At 42.8% G+C, this 19,267-nt stretch overlaps 1 long non-coding RNA gene across 2 annotated transcripts in view; it reads left to right on the top strand.

The window, feature by feature from the left end:
- Nucleotides 1-488: 488 nt before the first annotated feature.
- The window catches only part of LOC109315565, a 43,994-nt gene continuing 25,215 nt past the window's right edge, over nt 489-19,267 (top strand). The window contains exons 1-3 of one of the 2 annotated variants that reach the window (XR_002102540.1): nt 489-648; nt 732-820; nt 2,700-2,794. This is a non-coding gene — a long non-coding RNA (uncharacterized LOC109315565). Of the gene's footprint in view, nt 649-726; nt 821-2,699; nt 2,795-19,267 lie in introns of both variants that reach the window. The other variant, XR_002102539.1, reaches the window with a different exon arrangement.

The following is a 19,267-nucleotide window of genomic DNA, read 5'->3' as shown; positions in this document are numbered from 1 at the left end:
TAAACAGCTACTGGTTTTGCTCACTACAGTTCTCCTAGATCTGTTGTGTAAAAAAAATCATGTTGGTGGTACCCATGATGATCTAAAGCCACACTGTGATTCTGGAAGGACAGGCAAGAGGGAGGAGGCAATTAAAAAAGATGCAGGTAAGAATCTTACTGGCAATGGAGAGGAGGTCAATGCCTTGGTAGTTACAGCACACTGACTTGTCCCCTTTCTTGAAGATGATCACGATGTTGGCATTCTTTAAGTCAGGTGGAACTTCTTCATTAATCCATATTTTGATGAGAAGTTGGTGAAGTTTTTGTGCTAGCACTGTTCCACTAGCTTTGAAGATCTCTGAGGGAATGCCCTCTGGTCCTGGCCCCTTATTGTACTTGGTCTGAGTGATGGCACACCAGACTTCCTTGAAGGATGGGGGATGAGCAAGAGAGTTTGTTACTGGGTGTTGAGGGATGGACTCCATGATGACAGCTGAGACCTCAGATTCTTGGTTGTTGGGAAGCTGGTGCACAAGTGACAACCACATGAACTTGACAAGATGGAGCCCTGACCCCAGTGGCAAAGACACCCAAGACAACCAGAGTTCTTCATCCTGCTGCAGTCTTCATCTGCCTTCACATCCTCATAGAACCAGAAGATCCTCAAGTATGCCTTCTGCCACTGGGGTCTTCAGGAGTTCGGACCATGCTTAGTTTGGGACCTCACCTCAAACCTGTTTTCCAGGAGAGACCCTACCAGAAGTACAAGACTCCAGATGATGTATCTCTGAGTGTTACTGAAACACATAAGCCTCTCCAAGGTTACGGTCCAAGGACAGGTAAGGGTATTATATTATTTAGTTTAAGATCAAAGCAAAAACTAATATAACTTTAATGGAATGTGCACTAATATTCTAGCTAATATATAAAGTTTGAAAAACACAGCAAACTAGGCAAAAATCAAAATATATTGTTTTATTAATACTGTCATCATTATCATTAAATGCACATCAAGAGAAACTTTGCGTTAAATGCACATCTTTCATTCAGATTTGTAAAATAAAACCTAGCTTTCTTAAGCATCTTGACAGTGAACCCTGCCAATCATGTCCACACCTGAGTTTGTTTACCTGAGTTTAGTATTACCTTTAGCTAGAACTAAAAATAGTTTGCAGGGCTGTGAAATAAATGAGAGATAACCAGGAATGGCTAATAGACAGCAAAATTGCAGAAGAAAGGATGACTTAATTAATGGAACCTCAAGACCATTCAAGAAGAGAAAGGGTCCTTAACACCTGTGGAGTAAAGAGAGATTAGTAGGAATTGATTACATTATTAAGTGCCATACAGTCAGTTGACCTCCTCAATACTGCCTGAATAGAAATACAACTACCGACCCACATAGTTGGTTTTAAAGTAGCACCCCAAGGCCCCTTTTGGGTGGAGTATTTCCCTGGGCCTTTTGTGCAAGTTGGCTGTCTCCTTTATAATGCTCGAGCAACATATAGGGGATGAAGCATAATCGAAAATGTGGGTTCATGACCCAATCTTTGCTTTTCTGGGGTTGTCTAATCAGAGTCCTGGATTGAAAAGGTGCATGTGTAGAAAAAGCGAGATCAAGACAGGCCAGCAAGCCAGGGAGAGGCGGAAATATCTTGGATTTACAACATCTGGGAGCATGAATGGTGCATGCCCGTGGAGGCTGGGGGGGCATGGCTGCTCCAGCAGTGGCGGAAGCACAGTGGCGGCAGTCCAGCAGCAGGGAATGGGAGCAGTTGCCGAGGGGAGAGTGGTAAGTGCTGACCATGGGTTGGCAACCACCCTCAGGTGCTGATGGCAGCGTCGGCGTAGGCCAGAAGTGATCAGGGACTGCCTGCAGATGCCTGCACCACCGCTGCTGACTTTTTGCAGGGGGTGCATTCTCATGATCAGGGGGTGCATGTGCACCCACATTCACTCCCTACGTGTCACCCCTGCCTGGAAGGGTAACTAAGTTCATGTCTTCTGAGCCCGACAGAATGCTATGTTAGCAATGTGTCTCCTTCCAAGCATTTGGTGAGAACTATCTGGCAAATATAATACATGTGACAGTGGTTGCAGTAATCACCAGGTTTAGTAAACACAGGCATACATAAGTAAGAACTGAACATTGCAGACCCTTTGTCCCTCTCTAACGTACTACAGTACTCCCTTACTGAGGAACCATCTCCCAATTTCCAAATTTTCTAAATTAGGGAACATCTCTAAACTAAAACATTTATGACTACAGTGGTTACCAGTGAGAACTAACATTCCCTGCACTGCCAACCAGCATTGTCTTCCCAGTGTTAAATTTAATACTGTATGCCTCACAATTAAAGCAGGAATAATTTCAACACATATTACAGATATTACAGGATCATTAGTACTGTTTGCTGTATGAGTGTTGCTAAATCTTGACAGGCTACTTATGTGTGAGGGGTTCAGAGTGTAGAAACAGGGTCTACAGAAATGAGGACTTGGATATAAGAGTATTTAAAGTTGTTTTTTTCCCCCCTCATACGTTTATACAGTACCTAGCATCATGAGACTCAACCTGGTGCCTTTAGATGCCACTGAAATATAAACAGTAATAATGATCAGCTAGTCAACAGCAAGGAGAATGCTTCTCCTTTATTAATGGCTGAAAATGGTAGTTTGAGTAGACACAACTATGACTAATCTGTTCTGCTTCCTTAGGAATAGGGTCTCTTTATGGATGATGGACTGGAGACCTAGAATCTTGCATCCTCACTGTTCTAGCATGCAAAACAACACATCATAAGCCTCAGAAGGTAATGCTGCATTCTCATATCTGATTCTTTCCTTAATGGCCTAATTTTGAACCCTATAGTCAATATTTACTCAAACAAGTATGAGTATAAGACCACTTGTGTGAAATGATGGCATGAAAGGATGTGTCTTTCCAAACTGAAGAGCCAGAGTTTAGGCCTGGATTGTGAGTTTGTTATTAACAATAGGCAGACAAGGTTCTTTGGGTAATTTTGCCTTTCCCTAAATCCCCCCACCCTTCATATCAGTCCAGAGTTATTCTGCAGTTATTTCTGTACCTTTAAAATAAAATCTGAAACTTTTCAATATAGTATTCAGAACAGCTGCTACATTTCACTCCAAGGTAGTTGCATTTCAGTGAGAATGAATGGTGCTACAGGTCATTCCACTCTTAAGCAACCTGGGATATTTTAGAATGAAAGGCCCTTAGATAAATGTATGGTATATTTGCAGATGCTGAGCCAGGCAATCTGGTATGCCTCTGTGGTCCCAAACCATGCAGGGAACTGAGGAGTTATAACTGCTCCATCATATTGCCTACTGCTCTTCTTTTGCTTGATTGTGAAGAGCCTCATCATAGGTCAGAAGAGAGTGGATCAGGGTCAGGAGAGACAAATGGAGGAATAAGCCTCCAACATAGTGTCATGGCCCCCAGGCTGTGGAAATGATTCTGTATAATAAATCCTTGTTATTATCTTCCACTGACAGTCATCTCTTCATACACTGGAAACCCCTCTAACTATAAAGAGGTTGTTTGCCAGCAGGGACCACCTGGAAAAGAGAGCCTGTTTGACCTTTGTACAATTTGCCTTGGATATAACCTAGAAAGATGCCTACAGATCTCAGGTCTTTCATGGGCTTGGGTAGAATTGCTCTTCCCACTACAGGTGCGGAAACTCTCTTCTCAACAGGGTCATTAGGAGGCAGTTGAATTACAGCCCTTGAAAAATTCCATCCTTTCCTCTAGTTTCATCTGTGGAGTGGGTGTTGTATCTCTTTGATGGTAACTTTGGAGAAATTGAGTGGAGTCATTTATTCAGCTGTAATTCCAAAAAATGTGATTTCCTTAAAGTCACATGGACTAAATAATATAAAAATAGCTTGAGAAAATGTACCCCAGACTTTTACTAAATACATTAAAGCCAACAAATATGCAGAAGGATGCATTCTAAATAAGATCTTACATGTCTAGACAAATGGAACAGAGCAAGAATGTATAGGACAGATAAATAATGAGTGTAGTCAATATTGATGCATTAACTGTAAATTGGGAAAAATAAAGCATGAGTTATATAGGAGCTCTCAAATGTTATAACTTAGCTGGTAAAAAAAAAAGAACAAAAACCACAACAGCTACCTGTCATCTCTTTATCACAGTAATTCTCACCAGGATGCTGAGGGAAGGGTGAGGAAATAAGTGAGGTATGGGAAGATAAGCAGCAGATAAGCCCAGGCTCAGGCCCCCCTGCAAATAGGTAAGCACTATAATATATGCATTGGTTTTTGAAATTGGGAGCCACTCAATTCACAAAAGTTATGGAGAGGTCTTGTGTCTATTGACGGGTGCCTTGAGTCCAAAGAGGTTGAGAACCGTTGCTCTAGCAAAAACAGTTCAGGTTATCATTTTATGGAGATTTCAAGAATATCAGGGATGTACTTGGTAGCCGTGTTGTTCTAAGACAAAGAAATACAAAAATCTAAATCAGTTTCTTAAATGAAATACAAAAATCTAGAACTCTTGGTTCCTAAATGGTACCTTTTAGTAGACTAACTAATAAATAAATAATTAGTTGGTCTAATAAAAGGTATCATTTCAGAACCAACAGTTCCAGATTTTTGTATTTCATTTAAGAATATCAGAGGATTCCAGTAGAGGGCAATATTGCTTCATTGGATTTGGCTTCAAACAGTTTCATCAGCAGGAGGCAAATATACAAAGCAATGATCAAAGCCTCAAGAAAACAAATAAGGCCCCAACCCTGCCGAACGCTTGTGTTGAAACTTATGCACAGGAATAAGTGCATGCATCAGTGCTCACAGGATCTAGGCCCAAATAACCTAATGCAAAGTAAAGCCCAAACACATTTTCCTGAATAAAAGTACTTCAATGGAACTTAAAAGTTTGAATTAAAATTTTATGTGTGCCCTTTAAGTGCTTTTCTGGATGACAGTCAATTTCCTGGGCTGTCATTTCTTGACTGTTGCTAAATGTATTCTGTTTGTTCAAACTTCCTGTTATTGATGAGAGGCCATTCTAGTTGCTTCACACTGCAGTGTGACCACAAACCAGTAGACATAACCGAGTTAATTTTCAAATGAGCAGTGCACTCTAGGAGTGTGGAGCTAAGTGCAGGCCACAAGGGCTACCTGGGCATCTGGGGAAATGTTTTGATGGCTGGCCTGCTGAGCCTGAGTTAGCTTTGTTATGAGCTGCAGTCACACCCTTCAATGTCATGTAGAAACACCCTTCAGTTCACATAAGGCCTCACACCCTTCAGTTCACATAAGGCCTCACTTGCATTTTCTTCTTAGTGGACAAGGTCATACAGGACTGTTTCATTTTTCAACAATGAATATATGTAGAATGGCTGATACAACTAGTTTTGTGTCCAACTTTGGAGCAGATGACAATTCCTGGTTTCCTTTAGCAATTCAGGGGACTTCAGTTTTCTCAATGAAGGCAACTCAGGATTTTTATTAAACTGGATATGATTATTCCATGCTTTGCTCTCTTGCTTGCAGCAACTGAAAATAAGGAAACACAAGATTTCATTCTTTGGGCCAGTAAAGGCTAGCACAGCTCTGTATCCATGGTCATCCATCTGTAAAGCCTGGTTTATAAGGCAGATGGTTTTTCCTTGTATATAATCCAACAAATATTGTTTATGACAAAGGAATGCTTCCTCCTCCTCTATGGATATTCAAGTTAGATTCTCAGCTCATCTACTTAGCCACCCATGGCTCATGGTAATCTTAAACTCTTCTGCAAATTGTAAGGAATTAAGAGAGTTTCACTAGTTTAAGGAGAGCAAGCACACGAGGACTCCTTTGAGTCTTAATTAAAACCTGACTTTTTATTTTAGCTTTCACTCAGGGAAAATTATTTTTTTGTTGTCAATGTTGGAGGCTTCTTGTTCCATACTTTGTTCCCATTAAATACTTATACCAGAATATTCCATCACTGCAGGCAGAATCATTGGTCAAAACTGTTGTTGTTATCTTCTATTCTGTTCTAACTTTGCTAGCTGTATATATATATAACCTGGGTGGTATGCAGAAAGGTACCTCCTCTCCAGTCGAAAGGATGTCATCTGGTCGGTACCTGTATGCTGTGGGGAGTGTGGCTGTCTAGCTGCAGGCCAGCTCACCTCCTTCCCCATAGAGCCAAGCAGAGCAGATACTCAAGATACCCAGTGATATTTAATTATGTACAGGTTTAAAGATACAAAATAATATAAAACTTATAACCATAAACTTACATACTTATATCTATAGGCATATGTACATACACATGTACATAGGTTATTTACAAATATAGGTTTACACAGGCAATAGCTCTTTTCCACCCTGAACTCAAGCATAGGCCTAATTTCCTGTGGCTTTTGGGTTAGCCTGCAGGCCCTGCCCTTCATCAGGGCCCTCCAGGCTGCAGGGCATGGAGGTTAGCCAACAGACCAATGACAAGAAAAACAGGCAGTGATGGGTCAATAATTAAACATGTGTAATAAGGTTACATCAAATAAAACATACATACCTAAAGATAATCAATACAACCCAATGGCAGGAATACCTGACAGTATACGACAATATATAACATACACAATCAGGTTATATCAAATAGAACACATATGCATAAAATAACTAATACAATAAATACAAATACGGGACAGCTGATTATCCTCTTCTAATGCAACAATAAAGACACAGGGTAATAACAGAGTCCCAGCAGCATGAAAAAAGAAACAGAACCCAACAGTGGCACAGCAGCTGTGCCCAAAGAAGCAACAACCTAAGCAGGGACCCTGTCACCTAATAAAACACCATTACCCTCTCAAGGTTCCTCAGCTAGGCAGGGCCCTAAACCAGGGAACCCCCATAACAAAGGGGAGCCCTGGATTCCTCTTTATGTCCAAGGGTGAACTGTCCTCTCCTGTCAGGGGCTTCCCCTCAGCCACCTGCAGTGGGGAGGTCCCCCTCTTCCCTGTGAGAATCTCTTTCCCTGGTGACTCACGACTCCCACAGCTTTTGAAGGGTTGGGCTCGTCTCCAGCGTTGTGTGGGGGGTGAGGCATTCCTTCCCCACCTCTCTGGGGTGGTCAACCCGTGCCCCTCCCAGCGAGAAGGTCTGAGCTGCAGCTCTTCCAGCCTGTCTGCCCGCTTTCCGCCCCATGTACTGCCCCATGCACTGAAGAAGCACCTGCCTTGGGCGGAGGGGGGTGGGGTGGGGAAAGGCCACGCTGCCTCACGCAGCCCTGGCGTTCTGTCAGCTCTAGGGCCCCGTGCACCGCTCCGTACACTGATGGCCCAGCAGGATCGGGGACCTGTGCCTCTCTGTGCAGTCATCACAGCTTTCTCTGAGGTGGGGCTGGGATGCAGCCACTTGCTGCTTCCTAGCCAATGAAGACATTTTCTGGGAGCTTCTGGGGCAACTGCTCTGCCCTGCTGGTCAGCTATACCAGTTCTTTGTCAGCCCTCTTCGTTGTCCCATTGTCGAAGCTGCCCATGTGCTGGGCACATGGATTTCCAGAGGCTTTGACCCCAGGTTCAAAACAGGCCAATGGGAAAGCCTGAGGGGTTAGTTCTCTTTCAGGTCCTCTTCTTTACTTCGCCCCTGGGTCAGGGTGGGGAAGCCTGCCTCCTGCCTTCTCCTGATTGGTGGAAATGCCCCACCAATTGGCCTGAGCCAATTTCAAGCTCAAGGCATCAAGCCGAGCTACTGGTGAGCCCACCGGCCAGCCTGCCACATGTATGTGTTATGTATAAATCAACATCCAGTCCAGTTTGGGAGGATAGGAGGATTCAGGAGTTGATGGATGCTACAGATGTTTCATGAAGAGCTTTGCCAAGAGCTGAACTTAGAAAAACAGTGAGATAGACTAAAATACAGACTGCCAGGAGGTTTTCTGGTTCTTGTGGTAAGGCTTTGGTGAGAAGTTGCCAGATAACACCTCGTGGTTCAAGTTGTAAGGGAATGCTGTCAGCCAGGGCTTGGGTGCCCCTCCCAGGATGAGGATGACTGTGCACACCAGTCAGGGAAAGAAGTGCCAGAATACTACAAATCCTTTAACCTAGAAGACCTTGTCTTGCTCTAGGCCATTACAAAGAAATGTGGGAGCTTCCCTTTTCACTGTGTACCTAGTCAACAAAGTGCTCTGTTACATTAAGCACATTGGAACAATGATGGGCGTTGAGGCTAACCAACTGCACTTTCACTATGAAATTCACATCTGGGTGAAGCAACTCTGAATCAGAAGCTGTCTCCAAGCTTCCAACAATGCTTGAAACAGAAATGCTTGATGAGTGTGAAGAAGTACAAACATTATGATTTGCAATGTCTATCAGCTAGTGTTGTAGAAGCAGGTTATCAAGTCCTTAAAGTCTCCTTGAGGCTGGCGAGAAGCCCATTGGAGGCCTGGAAAGACTAAGACTTCTGGATCAAGATTCAGGTGTTGCTCTGTTTATTATATAAATGTTAAATATTATCCTGGCTGTTAAATATTATCCACACTTTGCCACTAACCTGAGAAGTCTGCCTCAGAAGCTGGAGCAAGGGTGCCCATCTACACATGGATAGAAGATCAGTATGCTAAGTTAAGAGATCATGGAACAAGCGTGGAAGACCCCTGGATCACATTGCCTCAAGAGCAGCTGATATGATTCTGCAAGCCCATCATAAGGCTCAAGTCATCTGTAGTCAAACCTTGGCCTTTGTTGGGGGTAATATTCCTCCTCCCCAGAGAAAATCTGTTGGTCTGCTAGCCAATATCCTGTGGCTGTTGTGGCTCTACAAAAGGGAGATAATCTTCGTTGGCACTCTGGCTGGTGCTTGGGCAGTCAGCTGGCTCTAAGGGGAGGATGGGGGAAAAGAGGGGCTGGGGATGACACCGTCACAGCATAGGGAGTTTGACTTGTGCACCAAGATGGTGAGAAAACAGCTTTTCCAAGCCACAAGTATCAGAATGTGGCTCTCAGTGAGTTTGCAGTACAATCAAACATCAGTGACTGCAGCAAAGGAATAGTTCTTGTTTGCAGTGGTGAGAAGGATCAAGCATGGTACTATTGAAAGTATTAATTAGGTCAGCAACTATAAATTTATTTTTAGAGCTGGGAAGTGGAAACATGGTCTTATCACTGGTGAATATGTGCAATGTCCTTGACAGGAACTTAGGCCTCTGCCTTCTTTGACAATAGCCCTATGTTGTTAAGAACAGTGTCCATTTGGGGGGTAACTTTCTGCCTCTACAAAGTGCGTGAGTGCTCATCTTGTAGTACGTGGGGTGAGACCAGGGATTCCCTCAGTCAATCTGAGGGAACTTCCATTGGACAGACTATTGTGCAGAAAACAACATCAATTTTTTTCTTAGGAACACCTGTGTCAGTGACCTCCCAGCCATTATAGACTCCCTCTGCTGCTGAATTGCTACCTCATTTGAATATTTTTCCTAACATGTATTTCTACTGCTAGCATTTTAGATTAGGCAGAATCTAATTGGTGCAGCTGTAATGTAGCTATTTTAGAATTAGCTGCAACTTCTCCTCTCTCAGTTGGTATGTATGCCTGGTGATTTCCTTCATATTCAAATTTCATTTAGCTGGCAAAGAGAGGCATTTTAAATCATATATTTGGCTAGTGATGTATTTCTGAGCTTAATTTGCAAACTCCATCATATTTTAGGTAATCTAGCAAACCTGTCTAGTATTGATAGTATCATATGTAATTGTAAAGTTGCTGTTGTGAATCGTATCAAATTATTCCTGGCTATATTATACAGCATTTTATGGAACCTCATTCATAACAAGATATAACAAGCCCCTCTCTGAGCACTGAGGGCTAGCTACTTCATCCAGCGGGGTTGCTGGGCTCCCAACTGCCTGGCTCACACCAGGGTGGCCTTCCACATTCTCTTCCCTGCTGGGCACTGGGGGTCTTTCAGCTCACCAGGGCCCTATGCGGGGCTTCGGCCTTCTGGTCTCACACTGGGTGGCTAATCTGAGCAGCTGTCTGCTGCTCACTGCTTATGGATCTTGCCCAGGTCCTGTGCACAGTGGTTGCCAGGCACTTGCTGGGGTCTGCAAGCTTGAGCTGCCTTGCTGTGCTCCTAGGACCTGGACTCCATGCATCAGACTACACACCGTGATGAGCCTGAGGGTCTCATACCCTCCCAGGGCTGCTCTGTGTAGTGGGTTCCGGAACCGTGATGAGCCCGAGGGTCTCACACCCTCCCAGGGATCTTCAGGAGCTCAGGGCTATTTCCCACTGGGGCAGCTCGTCCCCAGCTTTTCTCGCTCCAGTCTTCCTTCTTCAGCTCCCCCGTTGCATCTCTCTGCATGCCAGGCCCGCTGCTCCTTTTATACACTTCAGGGCCTCCACCCCGAAGTTCTCCAGACTTGGCGGGGTGCAGTCTTGAATCAGGTCCAGACTCTTCCAGGAAAGGGTATGGCCTTGCTTACCTTGGCTTGCTTCTGATTGGTGGATGGGCTCCACCAATTGGAATTGCAGAATCTCAAGCCCAGGACTCATCCAGAGCTCAAAAGGTAAGTCTGCTACACTTACCCTGAAAAATATAGTCCTAGGTCCCTGGCATATCAGTAAAGTTTCTAGTTTACTTTTAACTGGACAAAAATATGTGTTGTTTTATATGTGATTCCTCACCTCAACATCTGCACCCCCTTTTCAAAATTCTAGACTGGCCCATGCCAACTGCACGTGATTCCTGGTAAGTGGATGAAATTTCACATTATAGAACAGTATTTCGTTTCGCCTGTTTTCTTTGTGGTCGGAATTCCATCTCTCTGAGTGTGGATTATAGCTGAGTGTTTGCTACATCTGAATTGTGTGCTTATATGAGACTTACTAACAGCATTTTACACGAGTAGGTGAGTAAAAGCTGAACCCCAATCCACTATCTGAAATTCACCTCACTTCACTATATTCAGGATAAAATAATTAGTATACAGTGATCATACTTAGGGTGTTTGAAATATTTTCTGTTTTGCTGGCATATCACATCTGAGTATTGTAGTTACTTTGGAGCACTGAAATTTTTTTTGCCCCAGAAAATGTCCAGGGAACCACGTTATACCAAGAGTTTTAATACAAGAATGAGAGCCTTGCTCAGGAAGGCCCTGTAGCACATGCTTTGGGTTAAGCAGAATTAGTGTCTAGATGATTTCATTCCTTTAAAGGGAAAAGGTTTTAATATATGGGGTGTCATGAATGTGGAACAAGGGAAAATATTTAATTGAAATGTCCTTTAACGTGTTTCTCCTGATAAGACTCCCAGTTGTCATTCCGTGTGTTTGACATTGTGCATTTGCTTTTTTGGGGAATATGTTTGTGTCAGATTTGCACTGGCATTGTGCCACATCAAGTTATCAGTCCTCAGCAGAAATGGGCGAGCTCTTTGGGGCAAGCAATGTATTCCATAAATTTAGCCCTGTTTGTTGTCTATGAATTGTCCATGAACAGATTGATTTTTATTAATGTTTTTGTTTGTTGACTGAAGTTTTGGGCAGATTCATTTCACATGGTAGAGTGCACACAAACTATTTCCTGTGATTTGCTTCAGGTGTTGCCTGTTAGTAATTCACTCAACATACTGTGTAATTGGCCATCTACCTCATGTAGTAGTAATTACTTCTGCCTTGCTTAGGGGAACAAACATTTTATAAAGGGTATTAATATTTTTCTTATGGCTTGATAATAGAATCGTAGAAAAATAGGGCAGGGAGAGATCTAGTTTAATCCCTTGCTCAAAGCAGGCCCCACTCTACCCTTGCCCTGCACTGCCCTGCCCCCTATCTTGCCACACTATCTGGCCTGTAGGGCTCCCCATGGGTCCAGAAATTTGGCAGCAAGGGAGTGTGGCCATTACTCCCTTGCCACCAACTTTTCAGAGCTATGGGGAGCACCTGAATTGTGTGCAGTTCTGGGCTTCACATTTTAAAAAGAGTTGGAGACAGGGTCAAAAGGCAGGCAACAAAGATGAGCATGGGCTTGGAAGGCGAGTCACATGAGGAAAGGCTGAAGGAGCTAGGCATGTTCAGCTTATGGAAAAGGCACTTAAGATGGGACATGATAGCTGTCTTCAAATACTTGAAGGGTTGTCATTAAGAGAGGAGGACACAGACCAATGGCTTGAAGTTGCAGCAAAATAAATTTAGATTGAATATCCAGAAAAACTTCTTTACTGTGAGAATAGTGAGGCAGTGGAATAGCCTGCCTAGGGAAGTTGTGGACTCTCCACATCACTGGAGGTGTTCAAGAAGAGGTTGGACAGCCACGGTTGGAGATGATGTAGACATAGCTATGCCCGTTTTCTACCATGGGTATTTCCCATGCTTCTGGGCTTTGCTAGTTGCTCCTGCCCCCCACTCCCTGCCTTTTTTCTTGCTATGCATCAGCATGTTTTGAAGTATCTGGAGAGGAATTGGGTTCTGGTTACAGCTAAGGCTGGGAACTTCAAGTGGGGTGTGCTAATTCTCCTGCTAGGAGCAAAGCCAGAGTTTCCTGGCTAGAAGGCCTTATCCCTTCACTCAGGATCAGACCAATCACCATATTTGGGGTCAGGAAGGAATTTTACCCCATGGTCAGATTGCTGTGGACTGTGGGGATTTTTGCCTTCCTCTGTTTTAGGAGCATATACTGACAACATTTTATAGAAGCAGGACATCGGCTGCTTTTTGAATGTCTATACCTAGCCTCAATTTTTACATATGATTCATCACATGCACAAGCCAGGTAGTAATTATTAGCATCCTTGAGGCTATCTCTTTTCACAAAAATACTTCTGAGTGAAAGCCTACACTTACGAATGTTTACACAATGGGAAGATAAAGGAACAGAAGTACCTCTGCAGCAAGTTCATGGTGTTTATTTGAGCAAATATGTATGAACACTTTAAGGATTTTTTCAGCTCTAGTCTCTGCCCTCTGCCCATTCTGAGCTGTAAAACCTTTAACTTCAAGAGGACTGTTATTTCATTCTCCACTTCAAATTAGAGGAGTAGAATCCTTTCTCATCATGACGAATATTAAGTTATCCCATGGATTTCATGCAAGTGATTATTTGGCAGCAGGGGTTTCAGGAATGTGACCTTAAGTACTGAGATAGAGCAAATCCAAGAGAATATGTTATGCACTTGGATTTTCATTATTACCATTATTATTAATAGTAATTTAGATTTATATCCTGCCCTATCCAGAAAGGCTCAGGTCATCTTACAATTAAATGACAGTACCAGTGGAGACTGACTAGTCACTAACCCAATCTTCTTCTTAGGATTTCCACTCCACCATCTGCTGATTGTGCCACCCACCATGCTTTGATGTTATTATTTGTTAGTGAGTCCGTGCAGGGTACCACCTAAATCCCTTGGTTCTTTCCTGCCACAACTTTGATCTAATGAAAGAACTAGGGAGGGAAGAGATGTTACCCTAGTTAGTACCGGCAAAAGGACCATGCTTGGTTGAACTATGATTTAGGTGCTTTATTGCTCTGTCTCTTACAGGAAAGCCCGGATGGGGCAGCAGTCTGTCAGAGTCATCTCTGGGATCACCCCTGGGCTCCGAAGAGAATCCCCATCAACTAAATTGGGGTGGTAAGTATAGAGGACTGTCTCAGCTTCCCATTGCTAATTAGCTTATTAGTGGTTTGTTACAGGTGATGCCCGAGTTCTCCTGCCGCGCTTGGTGCCGGCGTGCAGTTCCAGGCATTTCTCCACCCTCTATCCCAACTCTCCTTTTCTGTAAATTCAGGTGCTGCGTCCCAGCTTCTTCAGGGGCTGGGCAGGTGGCCTCCACCCCACTTTGACTGTCGCATTGCCTCGCTGTGTCCCAGTGTGAAGCCGTGGCTTTTTCCCCATGCTGCAGCTCCATTCCCTTCTGACTCACTGCTGCTGCTTGGAGCTCCAGGTATGTGGGGAGGATGGGCTACAGGTCCTGGGTTCAGTCATCACCTGGCCACATTGACCCTTGTGCCTAGGATCCTCCCTCCAGTTCCTCCTTAGTGAGGGTCCTCAGTGGTGTCTCTTCCTCCTGTGGTGCCCAAAGGCACGCTTCCTCCAACCTCTTCCTCCTCATATCCCTCGGTGCCGAGTCCCATTGGCTCTCGGTGGGCATGGGGTGCCTCCTCCCCCGCCAGGAAGTAATCACTTTCAGCTGCCAAAATCTCTCAAGTAACAGGGTTTCAGTCATGGCCCTGTTACTTTATTGCGAACAGAAAGAATGTCTGCCCCATTCGTGAATTCCCTCACTGGTAGCTCTTGTGATGGACTCTTTCCAGGGCTCATCCTCCCCTATAGCCTGGTCTGTCACTCACCCAGTTGATGTACTCAGTGATCACTGTTCAACTGTGAAGAATTACCTACATGACTCTCTCCTCACCCAGTCTCTCCGGGTCTTTCACAGAATCTGTTTCTGTTCAGGTCCAAATCAATTAAATCATAAGTGCAACTTAACTTAAGTTAACAAATAAGGTAACCAGTTCTCTACTGGATGGGCCTGTCCTCTCAACCCAGTGTCAGTCAGTATTAGGTCCTCCCATATCTCAGACCACTCTTTCATTACTCAACTTCCCAGCTCCTGGCCTGGCCAGCCTCTCAGGTTTCTCCTGATGCAAACTATGCCTCAGCGACCAGTTAATGAGTGGAACACATGCCACATAGTCCACCCTTGATTTGATCAGTTTTCGGTCAGTCTACTAACTTTGTGTCCCTTGCTCACTGAAGCTTGGATCTCTTCTCAAAACAGTCCTGGCTCTGGTCAGTCAGTTTTCCTCTTTTGATTCTGTGCCACAGTCATCAGGCCCTGGCTTCTCTTAGCTCAGGGCTCTGATCCCACAATAAACAGTCTTTCTGGTCTTAATTAGCCCCAATCTCCAACTTCATTATACTCAGACTAGATACCTGGCTTCTACGAACTCTCTCTCTCTCTCGTTTTCGGCTTTTCCGTTCCAGGACCCGCTGACACTGCCACAGAGAACCAGTACCCCTTGCCCTCTTTAACATTGGGGCATCATCCCTAATGGCCTGACGTGGGCTGAAGTAGCGATGATCATGTGAGGCAACTTGCATCACCTCTATCTGTTGGAATCCACCGTATCCCATATCCCACACCTGCGTGTTGATCCCAGGTAAGGTCCCTGGCTTTCCCCCTTTCCAGGAGAAAGGAAACTTCACTTTGCACCTCCCCTCCAATGCTGACCCAGAAACTTTCTATCAAGTCTGTCTTCTACTTTGAATCTCACTTCAGTACAAGTGTATTACAAGTGTGTGTATGTATATGTGTCTATGTATATGTGTATTCCTACTCCACAGAAGTAAAATATTCAACATGCTAATCAGTTGGTATAAATGTACATGAGTAGAATGTTTTCCTTTTAAGGAGGACTGGATCTCCCAGGGCCTCCTGGGAGTTTGTCTGCTCTGTGCTGGGGTACAACGTGAGAAGTTTCACTGTTTCATTGCTGGCCCAGTGTTCCTCTGGAGCCAGGTTTTCATGGCAGGCTCGTCCGGAGGAGTGAGCGTAGCAGGGCTAGGAGTAGAACCCCTGCTACAATGATGAACAGCCCACAGATAAGAAATAACGGTAAACTCCCCAAATACCACCACAGAACTTGAAAACTCTACCCCTCTAACTTTTCTTTTGCCTTCCCCACTGCACAGGGAGTGGGTGGTAGTTAGCTATACTCTTCCACATGGTGGAGTTAGTGGATAGTGCTTCTTTAAGTGGCTTCATTTTGGAGATCCTTATTGTATTTGTAACGGCATTTGTACATTAATGATTCGACATTGTGGATCTCCAATTAGAATACTAGATAATGTCAATGGGCTCTGTCAGGACATGGCACCAGAACTGGAGAAAATGACCAAGCAATTTCCATTTCCATTACATATGTGAAAACACAGCATGTAGAACTGAACAGAAAAGTAACCAAATCTCTTGATTCCCGTGTGCTTGTTTCCAAACTTCAGGCACCTGCCTAAACTTAAAACTAGCCTCACAACTGGATTAACAAACTAATATTTTTAAAAACGTCTTCCCTGTTTCACAATTTTACTCTTTCTCATGAAACTGGTTTGTAAGAAAGTAATTCAAAACTTTGGGGATTAGAAGCTGAATTAAACCCAGCAATTATTGGTCTCAGCTCACAGAAAGAGGAAGACATTTCTTCCAGATGAAAATAGAAATTAAGTGTCGTGTAACTTACAGTAATACAGAAGGCCTTGTGGTAAAAAAGAGAGGGAAAATATTCAAGAATGTAGGAGCAGGAGTGGGACTGTACAGACATGCTAGAAATGGGTTGTGCTTTCAAGCTCCACTTGTAGGATTGGTGCTGGCATGCTATAATAAAGGAGGGGGCCAGGAAACAGAGTAAGTCATAGAATGACATTCTGCAAGCATTATGATCATTTTGTTGGAGTGATATAGCACCTTTGTAGCATTCTTGTGGGGTGAGATATAATTGCCCACCATTTTAGGGATTGACTTGTAGGACTGCGAATGCTGCATTAAAGGAGGTCTTCTTTATGCTTAGCTAATTAACCAGGCTGTAATGAAACCTGGAACCAGGGAAGATGTCATTAGAAATTTGAAACTTGGGTCAGTTCTTCCAAATTGTTCACTGGAAGACAAGCTTTATAATGAACCAAAGCACAGGTTATAGAGAACCTCTGCTTATTTAAAAGAGCCAGTTATTAATAAAATAATTGCATCTCTTACAAACTTGAAGTAAACCAGAAATTACAGTTTGAACATATAGGAAATATTACCCTAAAGATTGCTTATAAAAAAAATGGGGAGATAAATGTGGAACCACCTTACTATCAAGCCTAGCTGGACTGCAGCCCCTGAGCCATACAGCGTGTTACATGCCTCTTGTCCACCATTGTTCCATACACCTTTTTTCATTATGTTGCACCAAGTAAATTAGATTTACAGAGCTTTTAATGCCATGGACTTGTAACAATGTGAGATCACATTCTAGCATTTCTCAGTACAGAGGGTGCATTCTACAAGCATGTACTTTCTGAGTCTCATCAGTGGTATTTCTCAAGTCAACGTGGTCCTCTTTTGATGACCTGTTGGACCAGTTAACATTACTTTTCTCTTCCTCCTCAGAGATTAGAAATTGTCTCAGATCAACACCTGAACCCCCAAAATTACATCTTACCTTTGTATTTACTGTTAAATATCTTTCTGTGCACGTGCCAGAAGAATAGAACATAGTATGCTGAACTTTGACTTACCTTATACAGTTATTGTAACCCCATGAATATACTCCTTCCATTTCTTTCTGAATTTCCATTTCAAAATATGCCATTGATAATATAAATTCCAAGCTATTCTTTGAGGGTATTGATAAGCATGTGAACAAGGTGGATCAATTGACATAATATATTTGGATCCTCAAAAAGCTTTAGACAAGATACCTCACCAAAGGCTCTTAAAATGAGTTGCCATGAGATTAGAAGAAAGGTTCTTTCATGGACTGACAATTGGTTAAGAGATAAGAAACAAAAGATTGGGTTAAATGGTCACTTTCCAGGATGGAGGAAGGTCAATCATGGGGCCCCATAGGGATCTGTGCTGGGCCTGATTTTGCTTTCATCCATGACCTAGAAATGGGATATCTTCAGATTTGGAAATTATACTAAATTATCTGTGTAGTCAAATCCCAAACTGGTGAAAAGCATTAAAAAGATCTCATCAAAATGAGTGAGTGGGCAAAAATGTAGCTGATGAACTTCAATATTGACAGTGCACCTTGGGAAAAATAACCTCAATTACATGTATACAATGCTGGGTTCTCAATAGCTGTTACAACTCAGGAAAAAGACCTTGGAGTCATTGTGATTCTCTAAAAACTTCAGCTCAATGTGCAGTGGCAGACAAAAAACCCAATAACATTTTGGGCATCATTAAGAAGGGAATTGAAAACATAACAGGAAACATCATACTGCTATACAAATCTATGGTGCACCCACATTTTGAAGAATGTTTGCAGTTCTGGTCTCTACATCTCAGTAAGGATGTAGGTGAATTAGACAAAGTTCAGAGAAGGGCTGCTTAGATGATCAGGGTTATGGAACAGCTGACATACAAAGAGAGACTAAAAGGGCTGGGGCTCTTTAGTTTGGAAAAGAGACGGCCAATGGGGGCTATGGAAGAATGGAGAATGTGAACAAAATGTATAGGGAACTGTTATTCGCCAAGTTGCAGAATACCAGAACTCTTCCATTTGATGATTATCCCCCATTGATGAGTACCTTTAACCTGTCATAGAGCTGGTTTTTACTTTATTTCATGTATGCTTTATTGATACTACATGGTATTAATTCTTTAATTGCAATGTTGTGTGGTACCAGCTTAAATGCCATATGAAAGTATATGACATACAAAAAACTAGAACTCTTGGTTCCAAAATGATATCTTTTATTAGACCAACTGAAAAATGGCAAGAAAATTGTCAATTAGTCTAATAAAAGGTATCATTTTGGAACCAAGAGTTCTAGTTGTCTGTATGTCTTTTTGTCTCAGACCAACATGGCTACCAAGTACACCCCTGAAATATGAGAGTATAAATATAATTTATCCACATAGTTTCTTTTATCCACCAAGCTTGTGATTTCTCCAAAGAATGAAATCAATTTTCATAAAACCTTGTTGACTGTTATTCATTACATTATTTCTTTAATTTTTTACTGAGCCCTATGTCAGCTTTTCTATTTTTTGTGGGGATCAATGTCATAACTGTCTTGACATGAACTTATAGTGACACAATGATCCTTTAAGCAAATTAATAATATTCTTTGTGGAAGATAGGTAGGAAGGAAAGGAATGAAGCAAACAACAGTAGAGACCATGGTGTAAAATAAAAATAATATGACTATAGTATGTGGTATTTAAATATCACTTGATATTTTATGATGGAACTTGGGGTTAATAGTTAAAAAATATGAAGTTTTATGTATACTTCAAGTGGTCCACAAGGAGAAACTATGAGGGTAGCAGTAGACAGGTTAGTCAGAAACCTTATTTGGTTAACTAAGTGGAGAAGAGAAATAACTTACTACCCTTGTACATACTTCCCAAAGGCCAGTAATGTTACAAATATTTTATGTATGCTATTAGAAAAAAGTGCTCAAAGATCAGATTAAGTGTTATACCCAAGGTTTTCAAATGCGATTGGTGATTTGGGGTGCCCAACATGAGAAACATGAAAAGACTGAATTTCAGAAAGCACTGAAATTCCAA

The sequence above is a fragment of the Crocodylus porosus genome, unplaced genomic scaffold (genome assembly GCF_001723895.1).
Source record: "Crocodylus porosus isolate Cpor-Errol unplaced genomic scaffold, CroPor_comp1, whole genome shotgun sequence".
NCBI classification, from domain to species: Eukaryota; Metazoa; Chordata; order Crocodylia; family Crocodylidae; genus Crocodylus; species Crocodylus porosus.
Note: the sequence above shows the minus strand (reverse complement) of the source record. Positions and strands in the feature narration are given on the sequence as shown.